The following is a 24746-nucleotide window of genomic DNA, read 5'->3' as shown; positions in this document are numbered from 1 at the left end:
GCCGTCTAAGAGAAACGAAACGCAAAGGCAGGTTTCACGACCGACAACAAGGCCGATGATGAAGAAAATGCGAAACTGCAAAGAAATGCTCACACGTAGATAAAAGAGAATCGTGAAAAGTGGGCAGAGGGGAGACTATAGGGAGGGCAGAAGGGATAGCGAAAGGTGGACGGCTCATGCAATACGTCCGTGGTGGTCAGTGGATATACGACGTGTTTCGTCGAAGGCTTGCGGATAAGACGGACGACCCAGTAGTATCTCCAGCACCGTATACGAGCAGCACTTTGTACGTTTGTGTGCGTGTGTCGGAAGCGTTTTACTGAACGCCAGCAAAACCTGAAAGTCTAGCTCCGTAAAACGTCAGCCCCGGTCCACTGGCCTCGCACGTCGAAAGCGTCGTGAATTCAGAAGCAAAGTATGAATTCAGCTTCATAACCGTACACCGCTTCCACTGGAATAGGGTCTCCTAAGCATGGAAAAGAATAATTTCACAGAGTCCTGTACGCAGTAGTTTGAGACGATTCAAAAGGCGAAAGCCATATATCCCCTTTTCTTCTCGGCCAAGATATTGATCCTCCCACGCACCAGGGGCTCTTTCTTTTTTTATTTAGAACATACTGCACCATCTCGTGGTCATCGCAGGAAGGTCATACATGATTGTACACAAAGCTGAGCACATATAGATATAAAAATAAATACACATACATTCGCATAAATTAATAATCAAAAGAACGCAACAAATTTATTAGAGAATGTTTATGCATAAGATACAGAAAAGTACATGAACCCAGATCATCACAGGTTCTAAGGTGCCGGCGCAGATTTCTCTTCGAAGATTGTTCGTGGGAAAAAGGAAAAACTTGCACTTGTCTGTTCTAACATAGACGGGTGTCCATGCATCAGAGCGATGAAGGTGCCGCATTTGCCTTGTGGAAAGAGGGCTTACATAAAGCGAAGGGTCGAGGGTGATCTTGTGGTTAATTATATTATTTAGCTAATTAGGTTAGACAATGTAATTCTCTGATATGTTTGCTTAATAAACTAATTAGGGATTAAAGGAGGGAAGTGTGTTCTCAATCCCCCTTCCCCGATATTTTCTCATGCCTTAATCTTTAAGTTGGCACTGAAACATTTACACGCCTTTGCAGCAACCACCACTCGTCAATTGTTAGCCGTTAAAAACACAATGAATGAATGAATGAATGAATGAATGAATGAATGAATGAATGAATGAATGAATGAACAACTTTATTTATCCTCGGTTAAAGAGAAGGGGGCGATAGGAAACAAGGCGGTGGGGAGATGCTTCTCGAAGTAGTCCTCCTCCTCCTTCCTTTGAGCACACTCCACAATGGCCTCCTGAATGTACAGCCGCGAGCTGCGCGATTAGGCGCTTCTGAAAACCGCAGCGCCGCATAATGTGGTTAACGCCACCGGAAAACATTCATCAGCATGCGGCCCTGCAGTCACCTCCCAGAAAAGCTTTCTGCTCCTGCACTCTAAACCTGATCCTGGTCAACTGCTGGCTATATATTCAGGAAACTAAGAGAACATTGTCCGGCACCCCGTTTATCCAGCACTTTAAGCGGTACCTGATTAAGAGCGTAACCTAGCTTTTCACTGCCTTCAGGAACAGAGGCACTGCAACCTTTCTACAGCTCACCCGTTTTTTGCATTGTCTCTGATAGACGCACCCTTGAACAACCCTCGATGATATCTGATGACGCCATCGTGTGACGTCACCCTATGTGACTTCACGCACAAATTTTGGTGACTTGCACGGTCATGGCGACATCATCACGGGATGACCATTCCTTGCATTATTCCTGCTGACGTTGACCGCGAAGTTTATTATTTCTTCCGCCTTATTGATTTCACAAGGGCGCATGTTGATTTGATATATGTGGAGTTTAATGTCCTTAAACCACCACATGATTATGAGAGATGCCGTAGTGAAGGGTTCCGGAAATTTTGACCACCTGAACGTGCACTCAAATCTAAGCACACGGGCCTTAAACATTTTCGCCTCCATTGAAAATGCAGCCGGCGTAACTGGGATTCGATCCCGCTACCTACCTACCTGCATACCTACCTACCTACCTACCTACCTACCTACCTACCTACCTACCTACCTACCTACCTACCTACCTACCTACCTACCTACCTACCTACCTACCTACCTACCCACCTACCTACCTAACTACCTACCTACCTACCTACCTACCTACCTACCTACCTACCTACCTACCTACCTACCTACCTATACCTATCAATGAATCTATCTATCTATCTATCTATCTATCTATCTATCTATCTATCTATCTATCTATCTATCTATCTATCTATCTATCTATCTATCTATCTATCTATCTATCTATCTATCTATCTATCTATCTATCTATCTATCTATCTATCTATCTATCTATCTATCTATCTATATTGTAAGACACACGCCTGTTCCATGAAGCTCGGCTCCTAAGTAACAAGCCCAATTATCAATTGAAAACGCGAAAGAAGACGGCCATAGGGAAATACCGCACAACGAATTACGAACAAGTTACGTGAAAGAAAATAACGAGCTCGCGTAATCAGGTTGCTAAATCATTAATGCGACGCGCGAGAATGCGTCGGGGTCAAGCGATCGTCTTCGGGCGAGTTTGGTTTGCAGCGTCATACGGGCGCATCTCGAGTCACGAATCTGCCGCATTTTCGCCGAAACCTTGCGGGCAGAACGGCTGATGAAGTTTGTCCTGGTTGAAGAAGTTAAGGTTCGTTAACACAGAAAAAAAACTCGACATAGACCGATTCATCGTACAGCGTGACAGAGTCGAAGGGGAAAAAAAGAAAGAAAGCGCGTAGCAAGAGACACGCACCGGAAGGTCACGTGAGTGGTGTTCACTGCTTTCTCGAAGACGTAAGCAGGTTGCTTGGAGGGGCGGAGGGTCAACATACCCGGTAGCAGCCACACAGACCGTTCGAATAACGTGATCGCAGCCGGAAGGACTGGTCATTAGGCTCCCTCCAGAAAAACCTGGTCGCTCCGTTTCATCATTGCGCCCTGGATGTGGCGAAGGCGATGCGGTACGTTAAGGGATTTTTGAGAATCAGCCAGTTACACGCCGTGAAAACCGCAAGACAGCGAAGCTACGAGCGCTCGAGGGTATGGGACTGGCTATGGCGAGATCGTCGTAATTTTTATAATAATGCTATCTGGGGTTTAGTGAGAAATTAGTAAAAAATGGCCAAGTGGTGGGGCCGACGTTTCGACAGGCGCACTTATCGGAATGTCGCCTCCTCCACCCACCCACTGCTTACGAATTTCTCATCGCGAACTTCCGTCATCGCCTTCCTGCCTCTCTTTTGAATGTCTGGGATCTAACATTCCAAAGCCATACGATAATGCAATACGCACTTTCGTTTCATTCGCTTTTCGCCCACACAACCTGTCAGCAATGCTCCGCGCAAACTGTGCCTCCTATAGTTATAGAAGGTTCGCGATTATTGTACATCTTTTCTTAAGATTGCGCCACGTCGAGAACCCGTGACAATATGGTTATGAGGTACGCCGTCGATCAGGGCTCCGGAAATTTCGACCATCTGCTGTTCGGTAAAGGGGCCCTGCAGCACTCTTTTAGTATATACGGTCAGAAAACGCTGCCGATCGTTGGTCGAAGCTCCCGAGGAACTGGCGAGCCAATCATTTTAGCTAATTACGCGGCCTGTGAATTTCAAATAATTTTCAAAGAAGAAGAGAGGTGGAGCGGTGAAACTTCTCCAAGTTGACCGACCCGCACACCCTAAAATGAAGCTTAGAGCGCATGCTATGCTTACGCAACAGTTATGTTAAGCATAACCAGAACAGATCTTAACTGCACTGCCCTACGCTATCTCCTGTCGCCGACAAGATCTCTCGCCAGTGGTGCCCTGTCCTCGGACTCCTGTGACCGTGTACATCTTTCCTGTCTTCTCCTTACTTTCGTCGTTCGCTGTCCCTGCGCCTCGCTCTCTTCTTCCTCTCTTTCTATCTCTCTACCTTTTAATCCCATCCTTTCAATCCCTCCTCTACCCCCATCTCTTGTGAGCTACTGTTGAGGTGTCCTTGCCCCTGAGAGACAGTTACGGGGCTCACTTTTTTCTTCTTTTCATTTAAAATCACTACCCCCCCCCCTTTCCTTAACGGCACTTGATACCAGCCTTACCTCGTATAACATTACAATTTGTTCCTATGGTACTAACTTCTTCGCATTCGCGAGAAAACTGAGTTTCTATCTCTCTCTCTCTGATCCGTGCTTTCCTTCCATCCTTCCTTAATTTTTTTTTACTCGTATCGTACTATCCTTCCCTCTTGATTTCCTGCTCTGTTTCAGTCTTCCACTCTTTCTTCTCTTCTTGATTTCCATCCCTCGTACCTTCATTCTTGTCTTCGTAGTCTTTTCCATTTTTTTTCCCAGTCACTAACTTTTCGCTAGCAACGTTTCAATCGCCCTATTCACCGTTTTGTCACTGCCCCGCGTCCAGAAACAAGCGTCTCACCGTTATCACTGCTTCAGCGCTTGCCAAATGAAGTGCTCTTACACGATCCACAATAGCGTGAACAGCGAGACCCGTGTAAACGCATGCATATGCATACAAGATTTGCGCGATTATTCACGCGCTTGATTAAGGCATACGAACCCGCAGGCGTCAGTCGTCGCGGTCAAGCATTACTTACTTTTTCTCTTCCGTGTATAACGAGTCTCGTCAAGGCGTCAAAGCGTGCAAGGACGATTGAGGCAGCGTTCCTCATTAGTGACACAAATAAGCCTCGCTCAATCCATCGATTATCAGTTTTTTTATTTAGTGCGCCGAATAGATTTATGGGGGATGATATATCACACTTACGTTCACCACTTCTCCACTCTGGTCTTCTTCGTTTATTTTGTTGTTAATTCATTTACTTGTTTCGATCAGAGAAGAATGGAAGGGACTTTGGTTCTGCAGTGGGCTCGGACAGGCTAGTATACTAGTCAGTAGTATGCTACCGAGTAGTATCTACTATTGAGTAGTATCTGCTACTGAGTAGTATCTACTATCAGTAGTATACTACTGATGGTGATGATGATATTTGTTTATTGACAAACTCTAGGCCTGCTGTAAACTACACATGCACAAATAGTCACTCAGCCTTCACCCCCCCCCCCTCCAACACCAAAAGAAATTTCTGGCTACGCCCCTGATTTGTGGCGTGTTGACAACGTCATCGCATAATTACTGCATCACGTCGTGATCACACTGACAACGCCGAAGGCGACTTCTCGCTTTTGACGAGGCAACCAAGAATTGCGACAAAATAACGACCGCGTAACACCTTGAATAGCTTACCTAATACATCGCCGATCCATACCACCACAAGACAAAGTGCAGCCCTCGCCATTCCTATGTATCAATGACAATCAACACGTTTTAGGACAGAGCGCCTGAAGGAAAGAAAAAAAAAACACTTTCCGTGTCGCCTCAGCGGAAACCGCGTCGTGCCTACGCGACTTCAGTATTTTGAACGCGCTTTTGCTTTCTTGGTCGAACCGAAGCGGTGCACCGTTCCAAAAGCCATGTCGCTCCAAACGTAAGCCGTTTCATCCGGGACTCGTTCCAAGAACGTCGGTGACCGTCGACGACGCCCCTGCCAGTACACTATATAACGCCTCCTTGCTGGTCCCGCCCTCCTTTCTGAAATAAAAAAAGCTAAAGACACCCTCCGTCTCTGGAGCGTACAGTGGCAAGCTTATCCCGAGCGAGGCCTCGCGTCCAAGACCACCGCGTCGGCGACGCTGCTGCCAACACGTATCTATATAGTATCAGCCATAAGTGGTGCGCGCGAAGGCGCACCACAAGGCAGCGAACCAAAGCATCTCAGTAAACCACATCGTGCGAAAACTAGCGCCATCTGTCACCGGGTTGACGGACGAAACGGATGATGATGATGAACAAACTTTATCTAATTAGCAGAAAGGTCCTCCTCCCCTTTCAGGTGCGAGAGGACCAAACATAGACGACGGCCACGATCCCTAGGGCCCTGGCGGCGTCTTCGGCCTGCCGTATTAAGCGGGCTTGTAATTGAGAGTCAGAGCTCAGCTCTGACGAAAGGGGAAAAAAATTACACCGCCTCCCGCTAAAGGGAACCATGTGTAGATGCGAAGCTGCGGGCGCTAACGCCTTATACTGGCGGTGACGTTGACGCTGGTGCTGGTCGTGGCGTTGCGCAAGAGAGACACCTGAGGGAGAGGGGGAGTGCAAAGCACGCAGTGATAGACCAGTGCTTCTTACTGGAACATTTAGATCGCTGCTACTGGGCAATGAGAGAAAAACGACTCCGGTCGGACACAGAAACCCACAGTCCGCTATTAGATGACGCGCACGTTGCGAATTCTTATTGTTCAACGACGTGCAGCAGAAATCTCCTACCGGCACTACCTTGGAGGTTAAGATACAGCGCCAATGTACGTATATAGGGTGGCCAGTGAGCGGTTGTGCCGCACGAGCGGTCAGTTTTTAAAATCAAGAAACTCGATAGCAGACGCGTCATCGTGGAGCATCATGTGCAAGAGAACGGACAGACAGACGGACAGACAGACAGACAGACAGACAGACAGACAGACAGACGGACAGACAGACGGACAGACGGACAGACAGACAGACAGACAGACAGACGGACAGACGGATGCAAACCCCCACCGCGAATGTTCCGCATCATCCACATCCGGTCGACAAGCTGCCACCATGCACAAACGACCACGCTTATGCGAAGGAGCGAGGCAATCGAGCATTTCATGGGCAGGCGCCGCAGGCAAGCAGGGATAACCGTGAAGTGCGCGCGCAACGCGCATACCGAGCTGACTACTCAGCTATACTCATGCCCGAAGAAATATATGGGCCGACGACGGGGTTTTTTTCTTTCTCTCTCTCTCTTTCTTTCTGTTCTCGCTTGCGTAGAAGTGGTGTCCGTGCGTTTCGCTGGCAGCGTAACAAATAAACGTCGCAGCCGATGTCAAAGCTGCATTTTGATATAGCGCCGTATACAGTCGTCGCAGCCACTCGGTCCCCTCGAAGCTGACCATGAGATGTTCCTCTGCTACTACTTTTTCCCTCCTTCACCTATCATATGGTGGTTTTGGGACGTTAAAACCCACCAATCAATCAATCAATCAATCAATTTCTCTCCTTTCATCATTCAAGAGACATTGCGACATTTAAAAAAGAAATAGAAAACGAGAAAAAATGCACCATTCTAAGAGCATTTTTCTTCAACGACTGAACAGCTCAACAGTTATTGCACAGATACTCCACGGATGCTGCACCTCAACTCCTCAACAGTACAGCCCTCAACAGCCACTGCAGACATGCACCTCACATCCACTGCACTTTAACACATTAGCAAGACTGCGCAGACTAATGAACAGACCCCTCGCAGCTACTGCACCTCAACAGGTACTGCACAGACACCTCGCAGACACTCCCACCTCAACGCACCAACTGCTATCGCAAAGGCACCTCCCAGCTACTGCACCTTAAGTCCTCGGCAAGACATATCAACAGCTACTGCGTGGACACCTCACAGCTACTGCTTCCCAACACCTCAGCAAGACACATTTATGCCTAAACTGTTGCCGCAAAGGCACCTCACAGCTACTGCACCCCCATACATACCACACAGTTCAACACATCAACAGCTACTGCGCAGACCCCTCACACATACTGCACCTCAGCAGCTCCGCTGGACACCTGAACAGGTTCTGCCCGGGGAGCCGGACTTTGGCGAGTTACAGAATACTAAATCAGCGACCGTCGAGCGGCTGCATTCACTACGCTCGTGGCGACAAGACGTTCCGTCCTTTCTTTCACCCGTTTCATCTAGAAAATCCAGCCCTTTACTTCGATGGTGACCCCCTCCTCTCCCCTTTAAATCAAAACTTTCCCTGCCGTTCTTTCTGGTGAGAGAGGAAGTAGCGTTCGACCACCCTCACCAACAAGTGGCGTTAGGTGCCGGTCGGCGAAAATAAGAGCGGGAGAAGAAAGAACAGAGAAAGGAGGCGGCAAAGAAGTGATGCCAACCATCCGCCGCTCGTTGATCGCGTAGCGAGAGCAGAGAGAAAGAAAAAAAAAAGTCCAGCTTTCACCTTGTGGAGAGAGTGGGCTGCACGCCAGGGCAGTTGTGGTGACGACGGTAAAGTGGTGGCGGATCCGGCCGCCGTACGAACGACCGTCGAACGTCGCTGGAGAGGATCGCTCCTGTGATCCCGTTTGGCTCGCCGGAGGAGCAACAGTTCTCTTCGTGAGGAGCTAGCTAGCAGTGGCGTTGTTCACCCTTTCGCACCGGTCGTCGTCGAAGACGTTATCAGGATGAGGTTGACGATGGTGACGAAACGGACATTATAGCGACGGCAAATGGAGTGAAGCGCAGTGAACTTGAGCGCGACCAACTGTGAGACTGCTTACTTTCTTGTTGTTCTTACTACAAGCATTCATTTTTTTCGTTCTGTTTTTTTTACGCGGTGTATGATATCATCCGTACTATAGTGCCTACGGGATCAAGCACATCTCTCCGGCAAGTCACCCTGTTCACCCATTCCCAGTGACCACCGTCGTCAGACAGTCCTGGGTTCTACAGACATCACATCCTAAGGCCTACTAAAAGAGAGAAAAGAGGCGAAAACTCCTGCGACTTGTTAGCAGAGCTGTGAGTCGAAGCGTGGAAACGCGCGACACTAAAGCACTCATCCAGGAAACGTCCCATTCCTTCTGGGAGCTTGTCGAACCTAACCAGCATCAGCCAGCGAGACATCTTGCATATCAAGTTGGCTTGAAGAGGACGTGTCACACCTGCTAGCTCCTGCACGACGCTGCTGTGATTCGTCGAAAGATACGCATACGTTTGGTGTGTTTCGGTGTTCTAGTTGCAATTTCTAGCTGAGTCCACGTTGCTACAATCAAACGGCGAATCTTAGGCGGCAGTCAACGACTTCTGCAGTGACCTTACTTGGCTTGTCTTCTTATTCGTCATGACGAGGTAACAGTTGTGGACTTCCAGACCATACGTTGCATAAGTCTGAAAGACTGAATAGCAAGAGAAACCATCTCAATCTGAAGTTCGTTCGGGGATCTATTGAGGAATCAAAGGAGTTGACGTAACCTTCGACTGACGTCACCTTGGAAGCTCCGGAATAAGAAGGTCCTATCCTTCTGCATCTCGCCGTGGGACGCCTGTGAATTCGGGTGAGTGCTACGAAACCTTCTCGAAGGGAAGGCGAACTGACATCCGTTTTTGGCTTTTGGCAGCCACGCTGAATATGTATCGATAGTGACTGGCAATAGCTACTACCACAGTGACAATCATGGTAATATTTGATCCCACCTTGCCACATTTAGTTACACCTAAGTCCTTGATCTGGTATATTAGAAGCTCAAGAAAGACGTTTTGGTGAAATGCGCAGGGAAATGTCTAGTTTTTTGGCCGAACCTTCACTCAAGATCTTAAGTCTTCTCTTCTCATTGCGCACTGCAGTAGAAATGCCTTTATGCAGTTTATAGAACTTGTATGGACATTGAGAGCTTATGTATTTCTCGCATATGCCTATATTGTATCTCAATATAATCGTATCCACTACCTCAAATCGTCTCCATTTGATTAATTCGAGACAATCCATAATATATAGTCAACAATTCCTTCAAGGCAATAATTTCCGCAGGGTTAAGCTGTTTATAGACCTCTTGCAGATGTCTGTAGACTTCTTAGAAACCCCCTGCACAAAATTTGTGACTTTTATTCTATAACAGTTTTCGTTTCTTTTGTTATTTTCTTGTACAACGCAACGGTATCGATACGAAGTCAAACGCAGGTTATCGTGATAACTGCAACAATTCGTTCACCTATATCTTACACATAAAGCCCGTACAAAAGAATCAACAGCCACAATATCAAGAACTGTTTCTGGCTAGTCTATTTATGGCTAGACCTACAAACCTCCTGGTACATCGTCATAACAGTTTGTTTGGGCACAATGCATTTGTCTGATAATATCATGTGGTGTATACAGCCTGAAAGGCCATAAACTGTCCTAAAATAGCTTATACCTTTTCTAGAAGCTGTCCAAAGACTGCTTGTAGACCTCCACATAACCTATCTAAGCACACACACAAAGATGTCACATCACGCGAATTCCCCTTCTTAGAAAACCTGGTCTACAAACAACGTGGTCTACATGAAATTAAACAAAATTACTTCCACAACTCCCTGTAGTCATGCATTGGTTCGAGCATAGGATATACAGACTTCCTGCGTATTGTGCAAGCAATCTGCATAAATACCCCTCCCAACATAGCTTCTCGTACAGCATACTGCTATGTAAAAAAGACAGCTCGCATAAAAATGAAAGAGCACCGGTGCATATAGACCACCTGCAAACAATACGTTGATCCTATTCCCCACCCCTGCACAGGGTAGCAGACTGGTTACTTTCACCGGGTTAACTACCATGAATTTCCAGCTTATATATTTCTCTCTCTCACTCTCTTTCTGTTTCTATGCCTATTCGACAACATGGCGTCAACATGTTTGCCAGATAGAGACTGTCCGCGTATTTGGTTTCCCCATATTCTCTATCACTCCGCAGAATAAAAAAAACTCTTTAAAAAAAGACAAGCTCCTGATCTAATAATCGATGGTACATACGAGTGAAGCATCATGTATGCAGCCTTCGAGTTGCCGAAGAAAAAATAAATAGAACGACCACATAAGTAACCGGTATCCATCCATACACGTGCACGTACCAGTATATTGCTCCGTGCACTGCAAGCGAACACAGTATGCAGTACACCTTGAAAACAAGGAACGCCACTCCACACTGATTCCGGCTGTTAATCTCACTCCTCGCACTGATCCGGGCCTAAAGCGCTTTATTTTTTTCGTCGCATGTCTCCGCAGACGTGTCTCGCCCGCGGGAAGGTCACGGCGAGGCGCGACACGCCACCATCTCTGCAGTCAATTTGCCCCGAGATCCGGAAAGTGTATTCCCATCGCTCGTACAAAGGACTCTCTCTGGAACTTGTTTCATTCGTCTATTTGCCCGGTGAAATAGGATTTCAAGGCACGCGCCGCCGCAGAGTCGTTCTGTGCGTCGGAGAAAGATATCGAGACGAGATAGGAAGATGGCGCCCGCTGGGAGTAGATCTCCTTGGTCTGCGGGGTGGCGGCGCTGCGAGCGTTTCCGATATCGGACTTCACGGAGGTCGGACGGAGCATGGTTCGTTAGCAAAAGGCTGGAACTTGGAAATAGTTTGAGGGAGAGGACGGAGGGGTCGTCTTATGACGTCACTTTTGACGTCTATCTATCTATCTATCTATCTATCTATCTATCTATCTATCTATCTATCTATCTATCTATCTATCTATCTATCTATCTATCTATCTATCTATCTATCTATCTATCTATCTATCTATCTATCTATCTATCTGTCTGTCTGTCTGTCTGTCTGTCTGTCTGTCTGTCTGTCTGTCTGTCTGTCTGTCTGTCTGTCTGTCTGTCTGTCTGTCTGTCTGTCTGTCTGTCTGTCTGTCTGGTGCACGTGATTTGGGCATACGAGTCATTGTTTTTCTTCGTTTCGCAGTTGTTATGCACATGCATGCATCAGGGTCACGTGAACTATAGGTTAGTGTAGTTTTAAGCGTTTGTTGCGTGTTGAAAGAGTTGCCACATCGTTTGGCAGTTGCAACGCTTTGAGTGTATGGATAGAAAATAACCGAGAGATGCACATCGAACACCTATAGCGGAAATCTATATAAGGCGTCCGGAAAGTAGTCTATGAAATTACAAAAATGATGATCATGTTGTGCAGCTCTTTTTAGCCTCCCCAGTTAGTAAGTTCCACATACACAGATTAAGAAATAGTTCTGAATCACGTGTGTAACAAAGTTATATATCATTATACAATTAGAAAGTGAACGTAACTGAGAAGTAGGTTCCAAAGCAAAAACTGTCAGCGTAATCTCCTTGTACTACATCTTGAAAATACATCGTGGTCTGCTTGATAATTATGCAAGAACAGCATATTTTCTTAAAGGAATGCGATGTCTGCTCGAGTTACGCCATATTGAATACTGTTACAATTTCTTCTGCCACTTAATATCTGACCATATGCACTATTAACTAAAGTCAGCTCACGTAGGAATTGTCCGGTTAATAATTCAAGCACTGGAAGAATCCCAAACCAGACATCCTTTATCAAGTAAATACAGCCGGTCATTCTACATATACATAAGGCATGGTCTTGGATTAACTTTTTTTTGTGAGAGGGCGCGTATAAAAATGATGGGACACCCTTCATTGAATGCCAGCGCACCCTCGCGCATAAAATTAACTGCCCGACTTGTTCCACAATGGCCGGTGACATTGCAATCGCGGCAGCGCCAGTCCGCTGCATACGAATCATACCACGCGATGACTGGTTTACTAATGACGAATTCGGGTGGTCGACTTGTGTGGTCCGCTGTAAAGGTCACGCAAAAGAGCAACTGTAATAAGCGTAATCGCTATCGTAAGTAGGTTGAACTAACGATAAAAAAACAAGATCATTTGCTTCGAATCCGGCTAGTGTCGTGATGTAGCTGGCTTTAGCTTCAGCAACCCGCAGGATGAAACCTTGCTCTGGTGATGAGTGTATCGTCATCCAGAGCAGCCTACAAATCACTACGAGAGAACACAACGTAATATTGGGAGTGTAAATGGAGGGCATAACAACCTTTTTTTTCTTTGTTGCTGTTGTTTATGTTTTCCGTGAAAATGCTCAACAGCGATGCGAATTTCGTAATTTTACGAATTTTGTTGGAACCTCATTTTCCCCCCATGAAATTCACTGAAAGATAGTTGACCAGACGTCCTTCTCCTTCGAACTTGTCTCTCGTCTACAAAGTTCCTCGGTAACACCGTTCAATCAATGTCCATTATTAGCGCGTCCGTCAGTGTCATCCGAACATGAGATATCCAGTCCCGTCACGATTTAACCCACAAACGGATGTACTCAATACATCTAGACGTTTCTTACAGCTTGCATATCTATTCAATCTTTTCTTTTCTTTCCTGCCTGACGTGAGCGACTTTAAATAGATAAACAGGTCTTTCGACTACATCAAGAATCAATCGACTTAGCACGTAGTGCACCATTTGCAGTCCACTAGCGTTCCTCTACGCATGCGTATTGCGTTTGACTATTTCCTTGACGTCAGTCGCGGTGTGGGAAGACGTTTCCAAGAGAGCCGCGGGGAACACGCCTTCGGAGTATTCCTTCATGAGTAAAGATTATATTACTACTCCTGGTCTCAGTGGTGTACTCATATACTCCTCGTGGATGGTTATATAGAGAGATGAGTGGTGAGCACCCGATTCCAAGTCTGAAGAGGCTGGACAAAAAAAAAACAACAAAAGAACTAAGGACAGGTTTGCTAAGTCACCATCGGAGTCAAATGCTCTCTTCCAATTATGGACAGCATCGTGACAGCTGACTTTGATAGCTTACAAGACAGCACACCCCGGTCGGTCCAAGTATACAACGTAACGCGTCTTGATGACGTCTTCACGACGTGACGCCAACTGGCGCCGACTAGATGAAGCTAATAAAAGGCCCCAACAGATCAATCTCCTTCCCTTATTTCATGCTCAGACCTCTGAAAACTTCAATTTAGCATTAAACACAAGGTTCATAAGATATCATACGCCTTCCTGCAAGCAGGACACCTTCCCGGGGAGTCTTTTAAACCGCCATCTTGTTTGGACAAAGAAGTAACCTGCCCCGTTTCAGACGTCGATGCCCTCTTTGTGAAGCAGTCTACGTTGTTTTCTTCGTCAGGACGACGGGAATCAGGGGCTGTGTTCCAATACTCACCGTAGACGGCTAACTAGACAGCTAAATGGACGGTGGCCATCTTAAGTCCCATTCCAATTCTCCCGCAGCCGGCAAAAGTAGACAGCTCCGAGAAGACCGCATCGTAGACAAATACGATGCAGGGTATACTTTGCTGTCTAAACAAGATGGCGGCTCAGCGAATCGCTCAGATAGATCAAATCTCGCCGGGATGGTCGTCTGCACACAAGCTGGCGCTTCTCCAGACGCTCAATGTGGCTAACCTTAATTTGTTTTTTATTTCAACACGAAATAAGCCTGAAAATACAACTGTTACGTTTGTTTATTTTAGCTTTTCTTTTCTCGACGCGAGGTGGTGCATTGTCGCGTAAAAGCCGTGTAAATGCGTTCCATTTCTCGGACAGCGTGGGCTCGATACTGTCTTCTAAGCAGTCTTCGTAGACTGTCTACGTGCTGTCTAAGTATTGGAACACAGCCAGATGGCCACCGTCTGTTTGCTGTCTAGCCGTCTGTCTGCGGGGAGAATTGGAACACGCGATGTGCCTACAAGATGGCGGCTGAACTGAAGGCCTGGAGCTCGGCGGGACGGTCATCTGCTCACGACAAGGCATAGTCATTCTTTATTGCATGTTTGGTGTACGTCTAGTTTTTTTTCGCTCACAATCAACAACGCCGACGCCGACAGCAGATTTATTTATTTATTTATTTATTTATTTATTTATTTATTTATTTATTAGCTTTTATTTTCTTGTTCGTAGGTACGAACACAATAATAGCTAGACCAACTATCCTGGTGTCTCTTGTCGATGCGAGGTGGCTTAACCACACAGACGTCTCGCAACGCATTCCACTTCGCAGACGACTTGCGCTCAAGTCCTCATTTTAAGCTGCCAGCGTAAACTGCCTACGATGCGTCCTTTAATTGTGACAGACTGTTATGACATGCTTACAACCATTTCCCAGTTGCAGTAACAGCCGTAATCCCATTCAAAGTGAAAGTTGACTGTACAGCACATTGAGTCAACGAAAGTCGATGCATCACTTGGCACACTGCTCATTTTCATTGACAAAGTAGAGAGAGAGAATTCATTATTGACTAGAAAGTCTAAGCCTTGGCTTGTACCTACACATTTGTTTTCTCTCCTCTTATCTTACTTCCCTCTGTTTCTTCCCTCCTCCCGAAAGAGTGAGCAGGCGTTGTACCCCTACACGTGCCAGCTTGCTCTCTCCATCTTTCCTCTGTGCCCTTGTGTATCCGTGTACGCAAATCAAACATTAATAATTTTTTTTTCTCAACGTTTGCGCAATCTTTTCGTGTGGCACACTTTCACTCATTCCCTGAGGCACAGTTCAGTGTAGTACCACAGCTGGGCGCCATGTTTGAAATGCCTGAGGGTCGAAACTTTTTCTTGCACCTGGATGCGTATCTATCGAGGTAGACCGTTATTGCGAAATTCGTAGCAAAATCAATTCCGCATTTAAATGTACTTTTTAGACTGCATATAAACAGGTTCCTGCACTGCTACATTTGCTTCATTCCAGTTCAGTTAATCACGCCAGACACCCAAGGTCGAACAAAGTAGAGAAAAATGAGCACTGCAAGAATCGACGTTTCGATCGACGTATCGATAAACAGACACTTTGAATTTCACGAATATCAATACATTTTATTTATCATTTTGTTTCTTAGCGACACACCATGCAAGGGGCCGGTATCAGGCCGGATTGGTATTTAGTGCGACAAAGCCAAGGACGTAATGCTAAGGTAAGCAGCGCGAGAACGGTACAAGGGGTGAGATGTTAGAAGACGTTTCTAGGAAAGGCGATTTTCTTGGGGACACCTTAAAGTGAGGCCTGGGAGAGAATCCCCACGACCACAGGCCTGGATACCCAGCTCTAAGCCATCAAACGCACTGCCGAGGTGGCGACCATAGCATGGCCTGACAGCCTTCGCCACTTAGGAAACCGTCAGCCGCCTTAATAGGGTTGTTTACTACTTCTCTTGGGGACAGACAAATTATACTTTATTTGAACAGGTGGTACTTTCGTTTAGGGAACGCACGATTATTGGAACAGACGATACCTGAGGGAAGTAAACAGAAAGTACCTTGTGGGAACAGACAAGCTACGTTTTATCGGAGCGGACGACTGTATAATGGAGACCGATGATCCGTGGACAAAGCATGCAAAATGAAGCAGAAACTTACTATATATAATGGGTAGAGAGAGAGAGAGAGAGAGAGAGAGGGCGAATTTATTTACAGAAAGGTAGAGAGGTCTATATAATTGGTAACTTCCAACAATATTGCAGAGGAACTGACGATTCTGTGTTGTCGGAATAAGTGATAGCCGTGGGAATTGTACAGAACGTACATATATGAATGAATAGACGGGAAGACTTAATTGAGTACATAAACGAACTATTAAAGATAGTTCGTGGCCTGAAGAGACGAGATCTGTGGAAACTGAAGAGACGGTATACGTATACGTCAGCGAGATACAGAAGAGGCTATGTTGGAACAGAGGAACGATACTTGATGGAATCATTTGATACTTTAATTTGTCGAAGCTACCCACGACACATTACGGGAATGGGCTTGTTGTTTTTGCTGCGAGAATAAAAGATATTTTGCCGAGACAGGCGAGTGACGTAAGTAGAAGATCGAGACGTGCTGTTTCGCCAGTTTCCCGTAGTCCGACATCTTACGTTGTTCGTATCTGTAGCAACAGGACCAACTTACAGCCATTCTTAATTATATGGTGGTTTTGAGACGTCAAACCCGACATGTCAATCAATCAATCAATCAATCAATCAATCAATCAAGCAAGCAAGCAATCAATCATTCAATCAATCAATCAAAACTTACAACCATTCTGAAGGGCAGAAAATAGATGTAATTGCAGCAAAAGGCAAGTGCTGGAAGAATACTGAACGCGGAATATAAGTACGCCATTTTCGACGACTGCGCCGTGAAATTACCACGTGTAGTCGTTGGTCTCCTAGCCTTCACTGCAAACATCCGGCGTAGTACGCGAGTCGCCTTTACACGGTGCCGCCAGGCGAAATATACTCCTAAAGGTCGCGAGAAAGAAACATAAAAGGAAAGAAAAGGGTCACCCACAGCCCACTTTCTTATCATTCCCCCTTTTTTATTTAATGTTATACTTCTCCTTACGTCTCTGCAAACACGCACGCACGCTAGCAAGCAAATGGACGCCGACTGTCACGCATATTCTTGCATATAATGACACGCGGAATGTCATTAATTGGACGATACGCATCTTTGTATACGTGTACGCACGCAAAAACCAGCTTCAGTTTATTTTTTCTTCTTTTTTTTATGCGTCGGAAGGAGGGCCGCCGACTACGTGAGTGGACAACGGCCTTCCCAGAAGCCGCCGACCCCGCCTTACTACGGCAGCGCTTTTGTGCGTCGCTCCGGGCCACGGACGTGTGAAATATAAGGATCGCTGCTTACCTACCTTTCTTTTTTTTATTCCTTCTCCTTCTTCTTTTTCAGTGGTAGCAAGATTACGTGCTGGAATGCTGAGTCCTTCTAGAGACACGTGAGAGCCCAACAAAGATGAAATACTAAGCCTAGAACTTCGTTATGCAAATATGTATATTTCTTTTCCGTTTTTTCTCGCACGTGTGCCCCCATGTGTGTGACCAAAAGTTGGTTGGTTGGTTTCCTCAAAAACTGGTCCAACCCAGCACGGAGGATCAGTCGTGAATCGTGGGCACTAGAATTCGTAAAAAAAGAAAAGAAATGCCTAGACTGTTTGTTCTTGGTTTTTTTTCTTTTAATGCAAATAAAGACAACTTAAAGACTAGAAATAAATAAAAGTAAGCACCAGGTACATAGATAAACAAATGAATAAACAAATAAATAATAATAAATATAAATGATAGAATGCTAGCATATACATACAGACACCGAACTTTATTCGGTCCTGAGAAACTCTACTCTTTCCAGCAACGTCACGGGACACTCCCACGTAGGAACGGGAGCAGTCACTCTGATTCAAGGACAGCTCATAAACAATTGTTTTCTACTTTCAAACCAGTTTGCTTTTTATTACCTATCAGAGTACATTAAGGACTACAAAACAAACCCGCAGTGCGTCAAAGACCGACGTTATAGAAGCTGAATGCAACGTCTGCATAAACACGGGAGCAATGTAACTCTACGTCCTTGTGATTTCTATCACGACACTGCCTCAAATGTCTTTAAGCAAACAATGCAAGTGGTAAGGTCACCTTCTTGACGCCGCATCAGATTTCCTGCAGTGACAAACACGCAGACTTAGAAAACATGTTATAATGCGTGTGTCGTCCGGGACCGTGACGAAATAGTCGAAGGAAGTCACACTGGCGCCAATGTCCTCAAAAGATGTCGGCAAGAACGATTAACATGAAAGCGATTTTGCAGCCCAGTTTCGCGCGCATCACGCTTCGAATTGGCGATATAAATTCTGACGTGATTCCGATGGAGAATTACACTTGCAGCAGAATTAAAAGAAACACTCGCAAACAAAGCAACGCGACGGCAACGTGAAATATATATTATGGCACTTTCTAACAGAAGCTCTTAAAATGGCAACCAGATCAACTCACAGAAAATTTGCATCCTCGGGGCTCTTCCAACACTCCCATCTGAGGTACAATGTTATCGTTCCACGTATTGAAACATTGACGCAATCGCACGTAAACTTGTGGAACATTGTTCTACGTAGTACAGCGTCCGTTTCAGCACCACATATTATTTTATAAAAATGCTGCGCACACACCGTACTTTCTTATATTAAGCGATTTTGTGTCAAACACCGTTCGCTTTTTTGCAAACAAAAAAAAAATGTTAACCAAGCTTTCCTGCTTTCAGGTGGATCACCAGTGAATCAGGCGGCTAAAAGTTATGGCAGCCGCTTTTTTTATATCACCCATGAAATCTGATGGCCCAGGTTAAAATATTTCTTGTTTTCGTGGGTCATTCTATAACGGTCACGCTCTTCTCCTTAAACCGGACGCATTCGAGCGAAGGCGTTCCAATTTCGGACATGTGTCCGGTGAGCTAACTGCTCCGTGCGAAGCTGCCAATCGCTCAGCACTTTCGACGCGGGTCGCCAGAGGAGCCGCAGTACGGCACGAAGAATTCGTGGCTCGCCTGGAATGTTAATCGAGAAGGTGACAGGTGACGCGGTGCTCAAAATAAATATAAAAACGCACACGCCTTTCGCTGCGTCTCGAAGCGTTTGAACCATACAATGTCTTGCAGCACTTGCAAGAGCGAAATCTGGTGCTGCAAGCATTCAGTCAGGATTGAAATGTTAAGTAGTCTATGGATTTGTCTTCGTGCTTATGGCTTCGAAAACACTTGGGGGTTTGTGTATTTTTGTGTTTTGGCTTCTGTTCCGGATAAAAAACAATGAATCGTCGTGAGTTGCATGACCCAGTATGAATTAGTGAACCCAAAGAGATTAAGGTGCCGAAGTAGAGCTGCCGAACGTTTGCGAAACTTCGTCTTGCGACAAGACGGCTGCACGCCACATGAACTCAAACGTACCCGAAAGAACAAAGCTTAGGCAAACCATGCATGTACGATAATTCCCCTCCTGGGCGAAGCGCCATGCCTAGGAGCTCCAGTAGACTCTTGAGAAGATATTTCCCTCTAGTGTGGTATTCTGTCACTATAGTGTGAACGTACGCAAAAGACTGAGAACAAATTCCTGCGAAGAGAGTAAAAGCAGAAAGACCCACTATTGTCGCTATAGTCGTAAAACGTATACAGTGAAAGTACGGTACCGCATATAAGAACGACGATGTGTTATAGCTGCAAATCACTCCCTTCGTACTCTTTAGGGCAAAAATAAAGGAGTATTCAGAGAGTTGGAGGCCAAATGGCAGACGCCCGCGTACTGTCGGTACAAGTTAAAACAACACCCGATGTTCGAAACTTCCGGATCCATCCCCTCCAGTAAGGCGTACCTCGTAATCACATCATGGTATTGTCTTGGGGTCGTGACGTGGACGAATGGAGCACGATGCGAGTCGAATAACAAATTGTTTATTTGGGCGAACCTGTGCCCAGTAAACGGAAAGTCGGACTACAGTAGCAGTCTTGGACTGATAGCGGCGAACGGAGCGTCGACCGTCGATCAACTATATACTGACAAGTGGCGTAGTGCGTCGGCATTTATACTCTTGCCATCGAATATTTCTAGCGTTATCGCTGGTGGTGACGTAGGTTCCGGAATAATCTGTACAAATCACAGAGTGGGCGTGATCTTATCGAAATGATATACTACAGTCCTGAAGCTTCTCGAAAACTGGAGGCGCGTTTTTACGCTGAGAATTGTGTAGTGTATTGGGGCGATAATAAAACTTCAGAAAAGGAACGTGGCAGTATTGGCATGCAATACACCAGATAATACTATTTGGGGTGTATTTCTATACCGCACAATAGTCATCACGTGACCCATTTGCGATTTGTTGTTTGCGAAACTCAGCATTCCGTATTCCTACACCAGGAATGTTACGTCAAGATGTTTGCCCTTACGCCGTTCGTGACCTTCAGCAATACTGAAGTCGCCCAAGGCGACATCATTAACAAAGGTGCGCGATTTGCGCGATTATTATTGTTGTGCGTCATAAACACTCCCTGATTACTCCATTTTCAATCAGATTGCGGCTTCTGGTGGCCTTTTGCAGTTTCTTCTACCTTCAGGCATATAATCCTTTCATGAGGGAGTAACGGCTTGCGCTTTCATTTTATGCTCGGTTCAAGGGAGGCTTGGCTCGGTGGAGTTTCGTACCACGTGTGTATAATGACACCCAATTACGCTCAATTTATGTGCTGACTCCCTTTGCGAGGATGAGTAACCTCTTGCTGACGTGTACACATCTTGAGAAGGCTTAATTCTGTGTGGTTTAGCTTTCCCTGTTTCTTGACGATAACTTCGGAGACTTATTTACTTTCCTTTGCTGGGGTGTAACTGCTTGTCGTCTGCTCCACATCCTTTCAGGGGACTCATATCAGTGACGTTTCGTTTTGTCTGTTCTTACGCGCCACTCTGCTAAGTAGTAATAGATTGTCGCCAACTCTACTCCATTTCAGATGACTCATTTCAGCGTCGTTTCGCTTTGTCTGTGCTTACACACCATTCGGTCAACTTAAGAAATTTACTCCATTTGCGTAGGAGTAACGGCTTATCGCTAACTGTACTCTCTTTCAGAGGGCTCATTTTAGCGTGGTTTCGTTTAGTCTGTACCAGTTATACAATTACTGTCTTTGCATCGGAGTAACGGCCTACCCCGGGTGGTCGAAATTTACGGAGCCCTCCTCTACGGCGTCTCTCATAATCATATGGTGGTTTTGGGACGTTAAACCCCACAAATCAATCAACCAATCGGAGTAACGGCCTGTTATCGGTGTTTATTTTAGAGAACTCATTTCAGTTGAGGTTCGCTTATTAGGTACTTACGCCCAACTATGGTAACATTCGAGACTGCACGTGGGAGTCGCCGACATTGAATCCGTTTAAAAAGTGCAGTTTTGTTTTGTCTGTACTTACGCCCTGCCAGTGGCGTAACTAGATAGGACGGCGCCCAGGGCAAATATATTTCTGCGCCCCTCATTATCCCCCCCCCCCCCCCCCCATTAAAAGCGCTAATGTAGGCTTCCGCGATTGCCTACTGGCGCGCGGCGGGCCATTTCGGAGGCCAAGGGCCACCAGTTCTGATTTCGATGAGCTACGCCCGCGTTTTTGTATAGTATTTTTCTTTTTTTATTCAAACTTCCGGAAGTCCCTTACCCGTCATTGTTCTCTTCCAGTCCACACTGCAAAAAGCTTGACGGCACGGGCGCTTCCCAGGCCCAAGTTTCTCGTACCTAAGCTTTCGCGCTATTTGTGCATCCCAAGGAATGCAGGGTGAGTACAAAACAAAGCAACCAGCTAGACACCGCGCCCTCGGGTCTGGTATGGGGGTTAAACTGGTCGGAGTGTTCTGCCGTTTCGCTCCGTTCGCTGTTCCATTGATGGAGGTCATCCTTGTGCGGCCGCATTCTTTCAGGGAAGTTCTTGGTTTCTCCAACGTACGAAGCGGGGCAGTCGGCACATGCTGTCGGGTACACTACGCTCTGCGCTTTTTTCGCAGGTGCGTGTTCTTTGGGCCAAAGGATGAACCTGCCCATGGCGGTGGATGGCATGTGGGAAACGTTGACCCCCGCCCTTCTATTGCTTTGCTGGCGCCCGCGATGCAGGGAATCAACAAACGTCGCCGTCGTGTCACGCTTTCTCCGTCTTTCCTCCAGAGAACTCTGCGAATAAACGCCTTTGTTTAGCCTTTGGTGCCGAGGTCACGGATTATATTCGCCCTTCCTTCCGCCGCTGCGTGGACGATTAGTCGTTGGACGATCGGCTATTTCGTTGGAGTTTTCTGTTCTTACTCAAAAAAGGTGCATTCGAACTTTTTTATTTTATTTTGTTTACGTACGTGGTTGGTTTCAGGGAAGCTTTCAGTAAGTGGTTTGGGAGGCTGGTGGGGTTCGCTGAAACTCATCTAACCCAGTGCTGCGGAGCACAAAACAAAGCTTAGCCGAGGGTCATGGGAAGGCACGGAGGTAGCGCAGCAAAATGAAAATAGAGGATCCTTTTCCCGATGCAAAAGCCATTGCGGCAACCCTTTCCTTCACCACCATCCCCACTTCCAGTCGTACATTACAACCTCGCCCCTCCCCCCTTCCAGGCGGTTTTACGGAAAAAAACATTGACAACCTTTCCAGGGGGCGCCAACCCGAGGACTCGGCTTGGCGCCCCCTCCCTAGTGGCGCCCGGGGCACTTGTACCCCCTTGCCCCCCCCTAGTTACGCCACTGCGCCCTGCTACGACAAACTTACTCCTTTAGTGGTGTAAGATGTCAAGAGAAACGGAGTTAAATATGTGGAATAAGGTCGTTAGCCCCGCATGAAGGACTTGATGACAGTCCATTTTTCCCCTTTTTGTAGTGTACGCGGTTATCATAACGCATAAGGCACGACGAAAGCCTATAGCTTACTTTATGTAAACCATCAGTTAGACAAGTAAAAAAAAAACGACGCATAAAATGGAGTACGCACGACTTGCAGTCGTTCGCTTTTCGTTATCGTCGTCTGGTTTGCGTCACCCGTGGATTTTGTGTGGGTTCAACGACCTACATATGCGAAAAACACCACAAAACCATTGCTTTACTCGAGGTCATGTTTTCGCAACTTTTCGAGCACAGTAAACAGTCCATTATCAGCTATGCTGTAAAATAACAAAAAGAGAACACATCAGGCACAATAGAGCACGCGCGATTTAACTTTCAAGTGAATTGTGGTCGTTAGTCCGCAAGGGCGTTGAATTTGGAGCGACGACAGGTTTATGCCCGTCGTAGGCGGCTTACCGGCCGCTGCTGCTCTCCGACCGCCGACAATGCAAATACCTTCTGCTTTCCATGCAAATGATTTCCTTTGTTATTTTTCTTGTTACCTTGTTTATTCAGTTGTTTATCTGTTAGGCTTATTCATTCTCCTCCTTCTTACAGCTTTTTGTTACACCTTGTTCGCACTTTTTCCCCTTTAAACGACTATTCCATTGTTCAATTATCTTTTTGATACGCTTTCTCTCGTTAGCTTGCAAGCTCATTAGCTTACTTCTTGGAGCGAATTGTACATAACACGCGTGATATGTTTTTGAGTGTTAAGTTCTTGTGTATGCGGGTGTACCAAGTTTTCTCAACATTTATTGCTTAGGACATACACTGAACACGGTCTACATTTCGATTTAGTAACCACGGACAAAGCACTAAACTACTTACTGTTGTAGATAGCAAAGTATAACAGCGAATAACAGTGTTTCGCAATTTCGGATAACCGTTCATTACACTCAGATAACCACTGGTAACGTAACCTCCTCATGCATGTCACACGTATCATGCACGCACAACAAGTTAAGCCCGTCAACTTTGACAAAAGACCACCGGCCTATAGCTGTATCGCGCGCTTTGAAACGTTGCGTTCACAACATACGCGTGAAATGTTACCGAAAAGCAAAATAACACCCAGCTAAGTGCAATGCAGTTAAGCGGAGTAGCGCTTTACTCAGAAATATTGCTGACACAAGTTCATTGTGACCTTAAAGTGCATAAAATTGGCTTTCATGTTTTTTATTGGCAAAGTTTTCATTCCAGTTTTCGGCTGGTTCTTTGAAATATGTTCTCAATTGCCAAGTTTTATGTGCATTTGTTAAGTGAACAAAGGACCATGTGGATTCGTGGAGATAAGTTCATATCACGTATTGTGCAGGTCCTTTCGACCATCACTATATCACTTTTTTTTAGTATGGGTCTTCGAGTCTCTGCACAATGATTTATCACATATCTTTCTACTTTTCTGCGACTAAAAACAGTTAAATCAATTAATTTCTATGGCACTTGAAATCCTTTCGATTTGGCTAACGCCACAAACTGCACCTGGGTATCAGTTCAGCAAAGGAGTTGCAACAAAATATGCTTTACTAAGCAGCCGCATCTTCAAAAAATGATACTTTGAATCGCCATTACCAGACACAATGGAAAGAAAGATTGCTTATTCGCGTGTGGCCGATTCCTTTGTGCACTGTGTGACGGTTAGCATCACCCATTTTATGCTTAGCACTTTCCCTTCGTAGAAAGTGTAGCAAAATTCCCGTAGCCGATTTCTGACTTTAGCTAATCAGCGCTATCGCAGACGACGAGCTATAAAAGCAGACTACAATGACGCCTTTTTCTTGCTCCAACAAGTTTCCACAGGCGCCGCATTTGAAGCGAGCTTCCCGATAATAGAAAAAAAAAAATG

General features: G+C 45.9%; 1 protein-coding gene across 2 annotated transcripts in view; it reads left to right on the top strand.

Moving 5' to 3' along the window:
* The first annotated feature begins 8191 nt into the window (after nucleotides 1–8191).
* The window catches only part of LOC119179391 (uncharacterized), an 81921-nt gene continuing 65366 nt past the window's right edge, over nucleotides 8192–24746 (top strand). For both annotated transcript variants that reach the window (XM_075868715.1, XM_075868714.1), the window contains exon 1: nucleotides 8192–9249. The gene's annotated coding sequence lies outside the window, so the exon portion shown is untranslated. The remainder of the gene's footprint in view (nucleotides 9250–24746) is intronic.

Source organism: Rhipicephalus microplus, chromosome 7 (genome assembly GCF_043290135.1).
Source record: "Rhipicephalus microplus isolate Deutch F79 chromosome 7, USDA_Rmic, whole genome shotgun sequence".
NCBI lineage: Eukaryota > Metazoa > Arthropoda > Arachnida > Ixodida > Ixodidae > Rhipicephalus > Rhipicephalus microplus.
Note: the sequence above shows the minus strand (reverse complement) of the source record. Positions and strands in the feature narration are given on the sequence as shown.